The sequence below is a fragment of the Triturus cristatus genome, chromosome 9, assembly GCF_964204655.1.
Source record: "Triturus cristatus chromosome 9, aTriCri1.1, whole genome shotgun sequence".
Classification (NCBI taxonomy): domain Eukaryota; kingdom Metazoa; phylum Chordata; class Amphibia; order Caudata; family Salamandridae; genus Triturus; species Triturus cristatus.
In genome coordinates, this window is record NC_140592.1 from 104,554,809 (window position 1) to 104,573,488 (window position 18,680).

Below are 18,680 nucleotides of genomic sequence, written 5' to 3' on the forward strand. Positions count from 1 at the left end.
CTGTGTGCTACTGTCAACAGCGAATTCATTTTACTTTGATTTTTTTGCGGGGAGACTTCCTCCTCACGTTTATCATAGTTATTGCTATGGTTAAATTTCTTTTGATTTATTAAGAATCTGCTATTGCAACTTGTTGAAGAACTCAGCTGAGTTTCTGGAAGTACTCTTTACATGGAGTTCATTGTTCGATTAACAAGAAGCTCCATAACCTTGCTCTTCTCCGAAAGAACTCTTTATGGGTTCTCATTTATGTTAGGACCCCAGATTAAGATAGGGACTAATTCCTTTATGGAACATATTGCCTATTTGATTCTGACTCTAACTGAAACTTTTCTTGATATTTCTGTAATTTGACTAATCTGAATAAAAACGACAAAAAAAATACTAATCTCTTCATGTGAAATAAATCTTTGAAACGATTCCAAACTTGTCATCATTGACTAACATCAAGTTATTAAAAGTTGATGATGATATTTGAATTGCAATTTAATTGCAGCTCCATTCAGTCACGGTGGCAAAGATCCATTTGCCTGAAAACAGAGGAACGCCGAAAATAGGAGGCCGCTGTTGTAAGTGCTCTGGGTTTGCAGTGGTCATCAATTAGACCCCCATAAGTTGGGCTATAGCAAGACTATCTGCAGACATATGTGATGGGTTCAATCCAGGTATGGCGAGCATGCTAACAATCCACTCTCAACAAGGAAAGATGAGGCAGGCGTAGTAACATGCAGTCATCGGCTGGTGTTTGACCGGGGTTGCAGAGCACGCACTATGGTTGTGGCAAGGGGACGGGCTATTTTGAGAAGCTGCAAAAGCAGTGAAAGTGAGACATCATCAAGAAACAGACCCTGTTTGCCCAAACTCATCTCTGAATAAATTCACACACAATTCCCACCCTCCCTACATAAGAGTAGTTGACACTCATTCCGGTTCATCAGCATCATCCAGTGTCGAAGGACAGACAGCTAGAGAGGAAGGCCTAGGTATTCTCCACCAGAAGAAGTGTCCTCATTGAGGAGAAGGATGAACTGATGGAACTTGCACTTGTCATTGGTGTCAATGGAGTATAGACCACTTTCTTGATGGACATTCGTCTACCATCAAAGTTATGGCAGACACTAACTACATAAAGGCGTCTTAAGCCCCCTCTTCTGTCTGCCCATCTACACATCTATGAGAATGAATCAAGAAATCCTCTCAAGTGCCATCAGATTCTGTTAACATGGATGCCTGTGTGGTGAAAGGAGTCGCTGGCACTGGATGTCTTCTAAGTTTCAATCAAAGTGGGCCTACTGTAGACCCTATGACTGATCATAAACAGAGTGGCTGCTGAAGAACACACCAACATTGAGAGCTTGTTTCCAGAGCTGTTCCTGGGCATTGGCAATCTCAAGAACAGACAAAACCACCCGCGTTTAGATGAAACAATCAAGGTAGTTGTCCAACACATCTGTGACATACCCTTCACTTTGCCCCTGGATTCAAGCTAGCCTGGCTGATCAAGGGTGTTACCCAGAAACCGGTCCCAGGATGCTTGTTTCCGGTTCGGGGAAGACCTGGCTTGGCAGGTCGGGCTGGACTGTTCGCATGAGGCACAGGGTCAAGACTGATTTGCATATAGCTGGGTCTGAACTGAGGTGGCGAAGTGAGCTAATGAATGATGATGGATTCAACCCAGATCTGTGACTGGGGGTGAGTGTCTGAAAAGTTTCAGCGCTCCATCCATCATCTCCTTGTGTTTGCTTTGTATACCCTTCAGCAACCCATAGATGTCCAGACTCCATGGGTTTCCCAAACAGTTCCCAAATGTGAAGTAGGAGGATTTGCATTTGGGTAGACTGGCGCCAACCACATTTAGCAATGCAGCGAAAGATGTACGTCAGCCGGAGGTCAGGATGTGATTCATCTGCTAAACAGGGATCAATTCTGCCCTGATTTGGATCTCACTAAGTGACTGACAATTTTAGTTTGATGTAGAATCCTGCTGCATCACCACTCTCATACCCATTGCACCTTTTTCAGATATAAGTTTCCTTAGTGTTAGAGTCTTTGGATCCATGGAAGTTTTTTCAAGAAATTGTCGAATCATTCAAGAAATACCCGCCTACCAGGAACTTAAGCAACAATATCTTCGTCTTTGGCAAGTCTAAGAAGGAAAACGATGAGGCACTGATAAAGTTCTGCCAGCCCCAAGAGATTCAACCGCACACTCTTCAAAGAGCAGGGCAATTTTGTAAAAGATTTCTTTAAAATTCTTACATCCACATCTTTTCAACAGAAGACGCCCCAGGTCTCTGCTCCTTCTTGGGACTCGATAGCTGCTGTACTCAATACATTCCTGACTTTGCCACAGTCAGTGCATCATTACGAAACCTCACTAACAAAAGACATCATTTGAAATCACCTAGAAAACGCCAGATGGCATTCAAAACAATTCACTGCAGAACTGCAACAGAAGTAAACCTTGCATACTTTGAACTATACCTACAAACTGTAGTTGCAGCGAATGCAACTCCTGTTGACTTAGGAGCAATTATAGCACAAAGGGACACCGAATCTGAACCCTGCATTAAGTGATCATATACATGAGCCACAGTCTCACAAGCCCTGAGAGGGCATACTCACTTGCTGAAAAGGCCAATCTAGAAGTACTTTGGGTCACTGGACATTTTCATGTGCCCCTCTAAGTAAAACTAATGATGATCATCACAGACTATCAAGTTTTGTTCACCATCTTTGGCAATCCAAAAGCCAAGATGCCACCCACAATAGAAAGATTGGGACTTCAACTGAAGGACTATAAATGTAAAATACTCCACCATCCTGGAAAGGACAAAAACATAGCTAAGTCTTGAGGTTTCCTCCTGCCACCTCTGACGTCACTCCTCAGTAGCATCATACTTCCTCTGCATCATCAGACAATCGCCTCCCTGAACATTGGTAAAAAGTGACATCAGTCAGGCATCACTCGAAGATGCTACCCTGTATGCTGTAACTGACCTTCTGGATACTCAAGTAGAAGATTCTAGCGTACACGTACAAGCCGCGTTGACACAGTACCTTCAGGACTGCAAGTATTTTTGTTAAGCTCAAAATGGCCCGACATCATACTAAGTGGAACTTTCCTGATTGTGCCACTCGCTCTTCAAAATCAAGTTTTTGAACTAGCCCATAAAGACCACAGAGGCACAGCGGCAACCACATGGCTGCTGCATCAAAGGGGTTGGCTCTGTTTTTTTGGTCAACTGGAGAGAGAACTGTAGGGGAATAGCTCACATGCCAGGGATCTGGGGAAGACAGCGCCCAGAGCCCCTTGCTGACATCTCGCCTTCACACTCAGGAGCAGAAGACAGTTGCTGTGAATTCTTGGACTACATCTGTTGGTGACAATTGCTGGGAGCCCTTGTTTTCCCAAAGTCATGGCTGCCTCGAGTGCTGCAACGGAAGTGGTTCCTGCAGCAACCAAAACCATCTTCCAAGCTTGCCATTCCCTCCATGGTACCTTCAGAAAAAGGCTCATTGATTCAGAAGAAACAGCCACTGAGCCGAAGGGAAGTCAGGTGCGAAAGCCACCCACTCCTCTGGATATTTCATCAGTCCCTCTCTTTAAGCCTGAAATTCAATTAGGTAAAAGTAAGGAAAAAAAAGTAATTACTCCTGTCACCGTTCTAGGCTGGTGTTCAAACAGAACGGCCTTTTAAGCTCCCCGAGTCGACTGCTGTAATTCACTGCAGATAAGTGAAGATAAATTCATGAGAAGAATGGATTCATAATTATGTCTGTTTTGTTGCAGCTTAAAGGCTCTGGGGAGATTTACTGCTGGAACATTGTCATGAAATGTTCATGCATCTCCCTCCAGTGGTAAAGCTCTGCTCGGAGGAGGGGAATTAGAATCCGCGGCTGGGCGCGCTCCCGTGGGCCTGTGCAGTCAGATTCCAAGTTACACAGCCTCCTTCCTGGTGCACCTGCTGTAGATTGTGCACTAATATGTGTTACAGCACAGAGAGGCTCTGACAAACTTTCTCTTTTCCTATCAGCGTAGGTTGTGACCAGGGACGGTGGCCTCTTGGGGCCTAAAGACCTTGCGCCAAGCACAGCATGGAGTTGTAAAGGTCTCTCTGTATTGTGTTTAGTATGGAGAAAGCAGACGTGCTCTGCTTCATTTATTTGAGCTCGGACAGCCGCATGGGGGTCAGCCGTCTGTTTACCCAGGTGGCCTCGAGGTCAGCAGATGCACAAACACAGGTTGGCTCAGTGTGCAGCCAAGAGGAAAGGAAGGCCCCTCTGCCTGCAGAGGAGAAGAGGTGAGCAGGGAAGGGGAGAGCAGCCATGTGTGGAGGATACTGTGGGGTCTGGGGTGAGATAATGGTGGGGGGCAGCGGAGGAGAAGGGGAATGGGCCCTCCTAAGGTAGGAAAAACAGTACAAGTCTAAAAGACTGATCTAGCTTCAGCGCAGAAAAAGGGCTTCTAGGAACTTTCGAAAAAATCTAACTTGAGCAGCATTCTACTCCCACTATTCCTAATGGCAAAGAAGTCAGCAGAAACACAAAGGCAAATTATCTTAGCGCCCAGGAGCTAAAGAAGGGACAGCACTCGTAGTATGAGTACAAAGAAGCCTTGGGTGAGGGAAGGCGGAGGGAACCCAGAAGCAGAGCAAAGGAAAGGGTTCCACACGATTGAAGAACATCAATATAAGAGGAAAAGGACAAAGAGATTGAGCCACAGCGCCTACAAACTTTTTTTAGTAGCTGTAGCAAAAGAACACAGATAATCTAACCTGAGGAGCACTTTGCTGCCACTTTTCAAAATAGCTTTGGAATGAGCCAGCTGATGCAATGCGAGCAATGCGAGTAGAGTTGCACGTCCATAGAAAATAACAATATTGGAAACATATAGAAAAACACGTAAAGTACTGAATGTGTAAATTTGAAGAAAGGGGCCAGTCTATGATAAGCCTGAAGGAGTAAGTGGCAATTTCTTGCTTGTGTGAACGCGGTAAAATGTTCATGCCATTCTCACACAAGAATTGGCTCTTCCCCACATAACCACCATGCGCACACAGATAGAAATATACAGCATATCTCTCTGGATATAAACGTCTCTTTGTACTAGAGATATGTACCTATATATATGTATTGCTTTTTATAAACTGTAAAATAATTGTGTTTAAAAAATAAATTATATATAGATATTCATTAGTTCTGCATAACAAGTGTACATATTTCTGATAGTTACATTATTCTATGTTTTTAACATGTATATAAGTGACTGTATAAATAAGTAAATCTTTTTATCATATATATTTGTCTACAATTGCTTCACTATTGATCTACAAAAATATATATATAAATAAATAAATAAAATGAATTTAAAGTACAACAACACTTGAAAGCCAGAGTTTCTTTTATGCGTCTTTAATTTACATATACTATCTTCCTTTATGCATCTATATACCTTTGATGTACTTATGGACCTATATATTCATTACTTATTCTATATATTTATTACTTTTACTTATTTATTACGTTTCTTCTAATTCACCATATCCAATACACTATCCTATTTTTCACCCTATACTGATCTCAATATATCCTCTACCTCAACTCTCTGACTCATCTCAAACCTCTTTCTAATGCACTCCCCTATTTCTCACCCTATACCTCTACCAATATATCCTCTACCTCCACTCTCTCATTCATCCAAAACCCCATACCAATGCTATGATCCCAAAAATAACCCTTTCAAGACTCTTCCCTACTCCACCCCTGCTTGCATCATCTCATACCTCATTTTACTATTCAAATCCCCCAAAACAAGCCTTTCTAAACCCTCCCTCCGCTTCCCCCTCCACCTCCCTTTCACTCTTCCCCCTCCACCTCCCTTTTACTCATCCCCCTCCACCTCCCTTTCACTCTTCCCCCTCCACCTCCCTTTCACTCTTCCCCCTCCACCTCCCTTTCACTCTTCCCCCTCCACCTCCCTTTTACTCATCCCCCTCCACCTCCCTTCACTCTTCCCCTTCCACCTCCCTTTCACTCTTCCCCCTCCACCTCCCTTTCACTCTTCCCCTCCACCTCCCTTTTACTCATCCCCTCCACCTCCCTTTTACTCATCCCAAGCCTCATCCTTCTACGAGCTCCAAACAAAACAAAACAATAATTTCTAAATCCTTCCCTCTTCTTTCATTCCACTATCCTTTTCAATCCAAATAACAGCCTAAGTCAAGTCAAGTCAAGTCAGAGAATTTATAAAGCGCACTACATACCCAGAGGGTCTCAAGGCGCTAAGGAGGGGGGGGGGAGGATTACTTGTCAAAAATCCACGTTTTAAGTTGCTTTCTGAAAGCTAGGTGGTTCTGGGTAAGGCGAAGGTGAGTGGGGAGTGAGTTCCATGTTTTAGCAGCCAGGTAAGAGAAGGATCTGCCTCCCATGGTGGTCTTGTTGATGCGAGGTACGGTGGCGAGGGCTTGGCTGGAGGAACGTAATTGGCGGGAGGGGGTGTAGAAGGACAGTCTTGAGTTGAGGCATTCTGGTCCGATGTCGTAGAGTGATTTGTGTGCGTGGGTTAGCAGTCGGAAAGTGATTCTCTTATTGACAGGTAGCCAGTGGAGGTCTTTCAGGTGACCAGAGATGTGTTCGTTGCGTGGGATGTCTAATATGATTCTGGCTGAGGCGTTTTGGATTCGTTGGAGTTTCTTTTGGAGTTTAGCGGTAGTGCCTGCGTAGAGGGTGTTTCCGTAGTCCAGTCGGCTCGTGACTAGAGCATGGGTGACTGTTTTCCTGGTTTCGGTGGGGATCCATCTAAATGTTTTTTTGAGCATGCGAAGAATGTTGAAGCAAGATGAAGATACGGCGCTGACTTGTCTGTTCATTGAGAGTGAAGAATCCAGGATAACGCCTAGGTTCCGTGCGTGGTCTGTCGGGATGGGTGCTTTTCCAAGGGCTACCGGCCACCATGAGTCGTCCCATGCAGAGGGGGATGTACCTAGGATGAGGACTTCTGTTTTATCTGAGTTCAGTTTCAGACGGCTATGTTTCATCCATTCAGCAACTTCTTTCATTCCTTCGTGTAGGTTAGTTTTGGCGGTGCTGGGGTCCTTGGTGAGAGAAAGGATCAGTTGAGTGTCATCCGCGTAAGAGATGATGTTGAGGTTGTGTTGGCGGGCGATGGTCGCGAGGGGGCTCATGTATACGTTGAAGAGGGTGGGGCTGAGAGAGGATCCTTGTGGTACGCCACAGATGACTTCGGTGGCCTCGGACTTGAATGGTGGAAGACGGACTCTCTGGGTTCTTCCGGTGAGGAAAGAGGTGATCCATTCAAGTGCTTTTCCTTTTATTCCGATGTTATTGAGGCGTTGTAACAGGGTGCTGTGGCAGACTGTGTCGAAAGCAGCAGAGAGGTCGAGGAGGATGAGGGCGACTGTGTCTCCATTGTCCAGTAGGGTTCGAATGTCGTCTGTTGCTGCGATAAGGGCGGTCTCAGTGCTGTGTTTTGCTCGGAAGCCAGATTGTGAGGAGTCGAGGGATTTGTTGGCTTCGAGGAAAGCGGTGAGCTGGTTGTTGACAGCTTTCTCGATTACTTTGGCCGGGAATGGAAGGAGCGAGATGGGGCGGTAATTTTTGAGTTCGGTGGGGTCCGCTGTGGGTTTTTTCAGAAGGGCGGTGAGTTCAGCGTGTTTCCAGGTTTCCGGAAAGGTGGCGGAGTTGAAGGAGCAGTTGATGACGTCTTGGAGGTGCGGTGCTATGACGGAGTCTGCTTTGTTGAAGATGTGGTGAGGGCATGGGTCTGTGGGGGATCCTGAGTGGATGGAGTTCATTAGGCGGATGGTGTCCTCAGTGGAGATTGGGTTCCAGTCGTTAAGGGTGTTCGCGGGGGGAGAGTGTTCAGCATGTGGTTGGGTGGGTTGGGCCCCGGGTTGGTTGTCGAAGCTGTTGTGGATGTCTGCAATCTTGTTGTGGAAGAATGAGGCTAAGGAGTCGCAGAGGGCTTGAGAGGCGGTGATGTCGTTGGAGTTGGCCGAGGGATTGGAAAACTCCTTGACGATGTTGAAAAGTTCCTTGCTGTTGTGGGCGTTGTTGTCGAGTCGGTCCTTGAATGCTGTTTTCTTGGCCTTTCGGATTAGTTGGTGGTGAGTGCGGGTGGCGTTTTTGAAGGCGTCCTTGGTGCTGGTGGTTGGGTCTTTTTTCCACGCTTTTTCAAGGGTGCGGCAGAGTTTCTTGGACTTCTTAAGATCATCGTTGAACCATGAGGCCTTCTTGTTGCCAGGTTTGCTTTGACGTTTTTTCAGTGGTGCTAAGGTGTCTGCGGTGTTGGATAGCCATCGGGTGAAGTTGGCGGCGGCTAGGTTTGGGTCCGAGGAGTGGGCTGGGGTGTTTAGAAGGAGCGATGAGGAGATCTGGTCGGAGGTGATTTTGTTCCAGTTTCTTTGCAGAGTCGGTTGGAGGTGGTTGGTGGGTTTGGGCTTGTTGTAGGTGAAGTGAACGCAGCTGTGGTCAGTCCAGAGGAGATCCGTAGTGTGGCTGAAGGAGACATGATTGCTGGAGGAGAAGATGGGGTCGAGTGTGTGACCTGCGATGTGGGTGGGGGAAGTGACCAGTTGTTTAAGTCCGAGGTTGGCGAGGTTGTCCAGGAGGGTGGTGGTGTTGTGGTCGTTGATCTTTTCAAGGTGAAAGTTGAGGTCTCCCAGAAGGATGTATTCTTTGGAGGGGAGCGCGAGTGGAGTGATGAAGTCCGTGATGTCTTCACTGAATTTTGCGCGGGGTCCTGGTGGTCTGTAGAGGAGGGTGCCTCTGAGTGTGGTCTTGGGGTCGATGTGGATCTGGAAGTGAAGGTGTTCGGAGTTGGCGAGGTTGGCGTCATAGCTGGTTGAGATGCGGATTGATTTCTTATGGACGATAGCGATTCCTCCTCCTGTGTGGCTGGTACGGTCTTTGCGAGTGATCTTATAGTCTTCAGGGATGGCAATGGTGATGTCTGGGGCGGAGGAAGCGTTCATCCATGTTTCCGTTAGGAAGGCGATGTCCGGGGAGGTGGTGTCTAGTAGATTCCATAGGTCAATGGCGTGTCTGTGGACAGATCGGGTGTTGAGAAGGATGCATTGTAGGTGGTTGGGGTCGGGAATCTGTGGTGTGGTAGTAGCGGAGATGTTGTCGGTGCCGATGAATTTGCAGGAGTAGCAAGAGAAAGGTCCATGGGTGTGTCCAGGAGCGGCTTGGACGCAGTTGGGGGCGCGACCGGGGTCGAGGGCTAGGAGGGAGGCGGCATCGTAGGTAATGCGGGAGGGCTGGGCAGCGCGAGGGGCAGGGGGACTGGCGCTGGGCGCGGTCCAGGCGCGGACGGGCGTAGACGGGCTTACCTTTGGCGCACCTTCGGCGCGGGTTGGGCGCGGACGCTGCGCGTGGACGCTGCGCGCGGGAACTACTGTCATATATGGATAGCGGAGGGGGAGGGGCGAGGGCGTCTCAGCTGGGAGGCGGGGCGGGCTAGAGATGAGCACAACAACAACAACAACACAGGCAAAATGGAGGCGGAGGGGGGAGCCCAGCGGAAATGCGCAAATGCTGAAAAAGCGGCGCTTTAGCAGTACAGAAATGCAAATTGTTCAGCGCGGCAACCAGGCACACAGCAGGCAGCAATAATGATTTAAATGAGCAGATAGGCAGCCAAGCAACGATACCGACTGAAGCAGGGAGGCACTGGGGAGCGACCACTCAGCCCGAGGGACAGGAGCGACATCCACAACTCAAATTAATCTCATGTTTCACTATACTAATTCACCACTAATACTTCATGGGTTTCGGAGTAGCGTGCTATTCGCCGAAAAAGCACTTCAACACCTATTCAGGGGTAGCGAGCGCTATATAAATGCAAACCTTTTCACCTCTTCTACCCCTTCACTAGCCTTCTCAATCCAAATAACTGACTAACATATCCACCACTCAAATTACTTTCATATTTCACTATACTAATTCACTAGTAACACTGTATGCGCTCCACAGAAGTGTGCTATTCGCCGGAAAAGCACTTCAACACCCCATCAGGGGCAGCAAGTGCTATATAAATGCAAACCTTTTTCCATTCTCTATCCCTCCACTATTCTTCTCAATCCAAATAACTGACTAACATATCCACCACTCAAATTACTTTTCATATTTTCACAATACTAATTCACCACTAATCCTTTATGGGTTCTGAAGTAGCATGTTACTCGCCGAAAACACCCCATCAAGGGTAGCAAGCACTATATAAATGCAAACCTTTTTTCCCTCCACTACCCTTCTCAATCCATATAACTGACTAACATATCCATCACTCAAATTACTTTCATATTTCACTATACTAATTCCCCACTAATCCTTTACAGCTTTCAGAGTAGCGTGCTACTTGCCAAAAAAGCGATTCAACGCCTCATCAGGGGTAGTAGGCACAATATAAATGCAATTACAATACAATGCATGGTTTGACGGTTCTGCTGTAATACTACTTACAATCTCACTTTGGCCAGTACGCACCACTATACAATTCTTGTACCACTGGCCTTGAAATGAGAGGAGGCACATAGACAAGTTCTCTCATGCTTCCGGGAGCTAAAGAATGATGCATCTGTAAAGTACACACATTCAACTCTTGGGCATCTTTGGGTTGAGTTTGGGCAGAGTCACAGATGTTGTTACCCAACTCAACATTGCTCATTTTATCAACCTCAAAAGGATGACAGACCAATGGGCCTACTGTGGTTGAAACCTGTGACCATGAGGTCAAACACCGCAGTGTGTGTGTAATGAAGGCCTAGATCTGCGTAAGAGCGACAGCTACAAAAATAAGTTTTTATCCTCACTGCGTTTCTCAGCCACTTTTCTAAACTGGCGACGAGAATGCAATATTAGGGAATATTGGAAGAGGCTCAAGGTTGGCTTGAACACCATAAAAACAGAGGGCAGTGGAAAGTTCAGAGCTGTATGCAGCACCTGACCCAATCTGTATTTTTGCTTGTTTTTCCCGGCAAGTTGTTTTGCATGATTCTTTTCAGTCTGTGGTCTCTGGCCCTCAGAGACTGCAAAAGGGCCTGAGTTCCAGTCGCTGGCTGGCTGATGGAGCAGCCAAAACAAACCCCTGCTTTATCCTCCTTGTCTCATTTACTTTACTTAGAGATGCAGCCTAGTTGGGGCAGCCTTTCACATGAATAACAACATAATATAACATGTATTTGTAAACTGCAACTCCTTGAGGCTTCTCTGGAATAACAGGTGTTTATTGTTACCCAATTTAATGGTGCAAATGTTACTGCCTTCAGAAGGATGAAAGGTTGAGTGGAGCCTCTGGGATTTGAACACCAGGTTTGTAGCTACACCCTCTCTGATGCACCCTAAAATGAGGCCTATTGCTCCATTGGGTAAATTCATGAAGTCTTCCTTGGGAGGACTCTGTTCCATACTGTGCGTACAGAAATATAACTCTAACAAACGACAGAAATCTGTTGTTGATAGATGTAAGTCTGTTTGGTCACCGCAAGGTCTCTATTCCATGAATGTGATCTTCTCCACTCTGATTGAGCATATATATGTTCTCATGTGGAAGGATGTTTCTCTGTTGCTGTGTTCGCCCAGGGTTCCTTGTGAAAGAGCCTGTGGAAACAATGTCTGCCCTATTTATTCCTAGTTACTCTATAGTGCGCACAAGGCCCATGAAAAACAGAGTGTGTTACACAAGGTACTATATAGTGGGTCTAGGGAAGGTAAGGGTGGATCATGCAGTTAGGTGATATTTTTATTCTGTTGATTTTATTTAAATTCTAGAGACTTGCTTCACCTTCCCTTTCCACTGCAATGGTCATGAATTCAGATAAATATAAGCTAGACCTTCATCTAAGGGTGGGGCCAGCAGATGACTCTTAATTTTAAGTCCCTTAAATTTCGGTGTAGTTGAATCATGAACCCTCCTGGAAGATCATCATTTGTTGTTGATTGAGTTTGCCTTTGAACAGGCTGATGGAGGATGTAATTCGTTTCTACAATGGAAATCATGTATACCACCAGAGGGAGCTGGTGAAGGATTCCCTGCAGGTGACCTCATTAAGAAAATGACTTTAACAAATGTTTGATACTTACAAGTGACAATAATGGGAATGTATTTGATTTATACATTATTGATGACAATATAGTATGTCAGAATTGAGGCTGTGGCATAATTAGTTATGCAAGCTATCCTGTTGTAAACATAGTTGGAGAGTAGTTAATAATTTATATAAACAACGTTCATACAGCTTGAATAACAGAGTTAGTAGAGTCTGCCGAGCAGAGAAACTGATGGATTATTTTATTGACTGTCGTAATGAAAATGACCATCATATTCAAGTGGTTATGTGTGCGGTCCAGGATGAAAGTATGGATGAAGTTATCCATATAATGTCTGTAGATGAAATTAGAGGGATTACCAATAAAAGAAGACTTGCATAGCACACTAAGTAAAGTGTTTGGTAGAGACCTGTGCTAAGTGTTTGGACTCTAAATAAACTGATGATAATAAGGCTACAGGAAACTAGGTGGCCTTAGAAGGAGATAATATTTGGCAACAAATAATAGGGGTTCTGAACTTCTGTGTGACATCATAGGCAGCTCGAGCTTCGCTCTCGTTGTGTATTTGTCATCACTCAGAACCCCTCTGTGAAAAACATCCACATAATTCACTGTTACTCATCTAGAATTCTATATATCGTCAAACTGTTTATGGAGATTCAGTCAATTATTCAAGGTAAACTCCAGGAATTCATCACTTTCATTAATGGTTAAAGTGCAGTCTTGATAGAATCCATCCATTTCTGCTCAGTGGAAGACCAACACTGGGCCAAATGACTAACCAGAGAGTTCTCATGGTGTCCATTCCTTCTGCCATTTACAATAACCTTGGTGAAATTATTTTCCTGACCTTGATTTGCATACTGGAAGTGTACTTCTACTATCATTAGCACTATCTCGGCAGATAACACTTGCGCAGCATTGGGGACAGTTTTACACCTCAAGCATTTATAAGGCACAGTGTCCCTAAATAGCACCCAAATACAAATTCAATAAACTGCATTCTAAGGAGATAATTCTCGAGAGTCAGGAATAAAAAGAAAACCAAAAAGGTTTACTAAAATTATTCAGAAGCAGAAGGCAAAAAGTAGTTGCATTAGAAATCAATGTAGGGAGTTAGCAAACAAATGCAGCAGAAAAATGACATGGAGTCATAGCAAAAAGGTTGTATGACACTACAACGCATTCATTTTCTACGCGGTCCTTAACAACTGGAGTGGAACAACGAATGCGTCTGAACCACGCATTCCATCTACAACGCAAGTTGTTACAATGATTTGCCTTGGGGGGACTGCTGGACTTTGGAATAGTATAATTTACTATTCCAACTCCAGTCACCGTAACAGTATGGTAAGTGTTGGACTTTAAAGTTCAATGCCGCTTGACCTAACACATGTCATTGTAACGACCTGTGTTGTAAATGCAATGTGCGGTTCGGACACATTTGTTATTACGCCCGCCTTGCAAAGGCAAAGCGTTGTTCGGTGGTCGTTGTATTTGCTGTTTCCCCGTCAAAAATATTTTAAGTCCAAAGCAACAGACAAAATGACAAGGGTTCTGCCTCTAAAGTTAGGGAGTCTGCAGACTAGCTCACCTCCAAAAAGACATCAGTTTATACCCTAGTTTACAATAGAAGTCAACGAAAATGGCACAGTCAGCATGGTGTGAGCAAATGTATCGGTGAATTAGCAAATCACATTGCAAAATGTTAGAAGGTCTTCCAATGCCACCATCCCAGCACTAGCTCCTAACCAGCATATCAATGTGCCCTATTCAAACCTAATGTCTTTGGATGTGACAAAACAAACTAGTTTCAAAAACAATGAAAGGCATACACACAAATAGTCAGGGGTGGCAGGTACAGGCAAGAGCAGTGGGAGGGGGTGGGGTGAGGGGTAAGTCGACCTACATTGTCCTAATAGTTCCATATTGACGGGAACCGGAGCGTGTTCATATTTCTCTACATCGTACAGATTTACAGACAGCATCTAGGACACAACTGAAATGTAGACGTGCCAAGTGCTAAGTGCCGATCCGTGAATATTTCCAAATGCATCGCGCCTTTCCTAATCTGAAGAAATTTTCTGAACTGAATGGTGCACAAATCCAATTGCTTTGGCTCCTTAAAAGAAATCATATAAGGAGATTGTTTGGTTTCATAATCAACCCCACATCCTGAAGAAGGTCTGACGGTCTTACTGCCAACACAGACCGAAACGTCGACTGCAACATCTATTTTTTGGTTCATTGATTGTTTTGAAGGAATTTTTTCTGTTGTATCAGATTGTTTCCTTTTCCAATTCACAGAATAGATGTACACATAGTTTTATTGCAGGCAAATTTACATTACCTCAAGAACTATGTCTGGTTGATTTCATATTTCAATTTCCCTGGTTCTCATTTGTTCATATAATAAATATATGTTGCTTTTAAAGTAAAGTCTGCCCGTGTGTTACATTGCATGATTTTGAGACAGATGTCTGCTCAGTTAAATTACTCTTTCATTGTTTGATTTATTATCATTGGTTTACCACCAATTAGGGCTGAACAACAAATTATTCTTGAGACAAGATCTCTGAAATTCATTCACGAACAAAATCCCTTGCAGGCACTTCTTTCTATTCTGCTCCCTTTCTTTATTTGTATCCTCTTTTCATTCTTTGCACTCTCTCACTCAATTTGCGACTCATTTTTTTCCTTGACAGTTTAATAATTTCTCTTTGTCAGCTAGTTAGGCTTCCTCGCCCCACCCACACCCTGTTCCCCCACCCCAAGGCAAATTCGACATGGCATCCTGCTTCCCTGAACTGATTTATAAGCTACTGCCTTGTTGCCTTCTAGACACAGATGGAAATTAAGAATGGGAACATTACAACATTTTAATTTGGCCTATCAGCAACCCCCCTAAAACTGAGATTGCGGTTGCTTCACTATGCCCATGCAGCTCACCCAATCTGACACTGCAGCGGTTGTCTTTTCAGGCACATTTTGACGCACACAATAAACGTGCTTAATTTGTAAGACAAAATATAGATGTGTTGTTGCCAAGCACATTTCTTAAATGTGAGCTAAAGTTACACCAAACTTTACTTTTTTTCCCTCTCTCAGATTTCAAATTCAATTAAAAGCATAGCAAGAAAATTAACATATGCCACAGAGCATCCAGCTGAACTTCCTTCCCGCTGTCAGCCAGTATCTTGAAAGCAAGCTCCAGGCCACTTCTGTGACTTTGTAATATCTTGTTAATCCATTTTATTGCCTATATTCAGCCATGTCCTTTCCTTTGAAACAGTTCATTATCTTTACATAAGGAATTCCTGGTATAGTAACTTGCAAACAGACTGTTCCATCCACTTCTCATCCCTTTAATTTCATTTTCTGCAGAACAGCACGGATGCGTTCATTAAACTTTGTAGTGTGATGGAGTGCTTTACACTAGTTTTGCCGATTTGTTTTAAAAGATAAAACACATTTGATTCACATTTGTTGTTTCTAGAAAGATTTCTTAGTAAATGTCTGGGAGTTTTTATCATAGGACTTATATACTTTGCAAGTCAGCATGATTAGGCACATTGCATATATATTAATTTAGCTTTCAAAGACAACAATGCACAAAGTAACACTGGTGCTTCGCTTCTAAACCGGATTGAATCACGCAGGGGGAGACTACAGACATTGCCACTGACGGGCGGGACTGCGAGGACCAGCCTGCTTAGCGCATTGACGATCTTCAGCGCAGCTGGTGCCTCTTCCCTTCCACCTCTTCCAGCAGTGCAACAACGACTCGCGGCCCCCGCTTTGCGGGAGCCGCTCGCCGCCTTAAATAGCTCAACTGAGGCTGTAACACTGGTGCTTCGCTTCTAAACCGGGTTGAATCACGCAGGGGGAGACTACAGACATTGCCACTGACGGGCGGGACTGCGAGGACCAGCCTGCTTAGCGCATTGACGATCTTCAGCGCAGCTGGTGCCTCTTCCCTCCCACCTCTTCCAGCAGTGCAACAACGACTCGTGGCCCCCGCTTCGCGGGAGCCGCTCGCCGCCTTAAATAGCTCACCTGAGGCTGTAACACTGGTGCTTCGCTTCTAAACCGGATTGAATCACGCAGGGGGAGACTACAGACATTGCCACTGACGGGCGGGACTGCGAGGACCAGCCTGCTTAGCGCATTGACGATCTTCAGCGCAGCTGGTGCCTCTTCCCTCCCACCTCTTTCAGCAGTGCAACACCTTGTATTTAAGAGACGTACGCTCCTTTCGCGTAGCGGAACGCGAGCGGGACAAAGCCCGGGGCGAAGACCGAGCAAAGAGCGGGCCGTTTGAGGCCATTCGAGAACGGTCGAGGAAGGGCTAGGGCCATTATCCTTGGCTTTGGATTGCGCCACGAACTGTGAAATCGAGCTGGTGAAGATGTCTGCCAGAGAAACGAGGAGTAAAGCAGCATCGGCCTCGGGGGCCCCTAAAGGTACTTTGGACACGTATTTTGCCAAGGCGGGGTCTCTCCTTATAGACAAAATCACTACACTTGAAAGACGTATATCGCAAGAAATAGAGTGGGTCAGAAGGTCATCCTTGGGCCCTCTTCGACACGCCACAACTCCAGACTCTTTGCCTAGTCGCATATTGGTAGCAGGGGAGGGACCAAACGTAATACCTAATGTAACAACGGATTATTCTGTACTTAGCAATTTTAGTGTCCCATTAACTGACTGTGACAACTCTGCTTCTACAGAGTTCAGCACATTACCCCATCCGCTACCCACTTTACCCACACCTGCCACAAATGTTAAACCTAGCACATCAAATAGAGAGCAATCCACTACTAGGGTTCCCCAGTCCGACCAAACACCTCAACATGCGCGGGAAGGAGCCATCCCAAAAAGTAAAAGAAGGGCTCAAATAACAGGAGGGCGACAGCCCAAGAATCCTAAACATAACTCTGCCTGCGAGAACAACCCAGAGGGTTCGGCCAAAACGGGCCAGAGTAAATCCCAAGAACAAGGGGTATTACCTTCTAATGTTCCGCCCCAGAATAACCCCAGCCCAAATGTCGCATTGAGGGAGGAGGGCCTTACCCTGCTGAATATTGGTGCCCTCCTGAGGGATATATTTAATCCCCTTGAAAACTGCTTAATAAAGATAGAAACATGCTTAGTGCACCTTCAGAAGGGCATCACTCAATTAGTAGAGGGACCAAATACAAATAACCAGACCCAAGGTGGTAGATTGCCCGACACTGTCGAGATCCCCCCATCTGTGCCCCCAACCGAGGAAGGCTGCAGGACATCAAAGGCCACACATTTGCAACAGCCAATGCCCGCTATCCTAGAGTCTTTAAATCCTAACCTCCCAAAGAATGCACAAGGCACAGGTCACCAAGCGAAGATAGCTGAACCCTTAACGGTCACCTATGATAAAGACGCAAATTACAGATCCATTGACTTGCCACCGGAGGCCATACCTTACACAGTTATCTTAACTGGTATACCAGAACTAAACCCCTCCACGCGAGAACCTCAGGGGGCCTTGAAGAACAAGGTAATTCACTGGCTCTCCGCCTATAGGCCTCTTCCGGCAGGAACACATAGCGAGGTGCTTATGGTGAGGCGAGTCCCATGGATAGGAAACACCAGAAAGTCAATCCAAGGCGACTGCGTCCTGATTCATTTTAGGGACCCCCTCACCGTCTCTCACATATGTAGTTGGACACATCAGGCACGAGGGACATCAATACACCCACTCCCCCTATCTTTCTTTTATCCACTTGTCAATCGAGCACAGGAAGAAGAGCAATGGGAATTAGTAACCAGGAGGGGAGGTATCCTGGCTCCAATGGTCACAAGTATAAACCCTCATCTCAGACCATCAAGACTTGACTGCGTACCTACCCACAATAGATTTAGTAGCCTTGACATGGTGGATTGACATAATAAGATAGCGGGCGAGGAGGTTACAGTGCCCAAAAAGATCAAGGAAATTCAAGCTCGGAAAATAGTTCCAGCAGAGAAGGCTAAAGCCAGCTGGGATCGTCTAGATATGGAGAAAGGCGTGGGGACCCTTCTACCTATGCCCAGCTTACAAGAGGAAACTGCACCTCAAGTAGCCAGTCTAGTTAATATTCCACCTACAGGGCTTGCCCCAGGAGAGGATGCACCTTTAAATTTAGCAATGGAGAAAAGTATCTGCCCCTCCCTTAAGATTTTATCTTGGAACGTGGCAGGCTTGGGAAATAAAGTAAATTGCCCGGACTGGTGTGCTTACATCCAGGCCCAAGACATTTGCCTGTTTCAAGAAACTTGGGCGAGAGAACACCTTCCCCACCTAGGCTTTGCAACATTTGTCGTGCAAGCAAAATGGGGAGGTATAGGATGCCCCTCGGGAGGTTTGGCCTTATGGGTGGCTAATGACCTGGGATGTAGGGCTGTCGTTCACCGACAAAAATCGGAGGACATTCTTGCCGTTCGGCTCGAGTGGCCAAACGCAAATAGTCTCCTGCTGATTAATGTATACTCCAGGCCAACTAATATTTCGCAGGTTTCACGCACGATAGAGGAGTTGGCACTCGTTCTAGATTAAATTCCCCAGGGTACTCCCATCGTAATCGGAG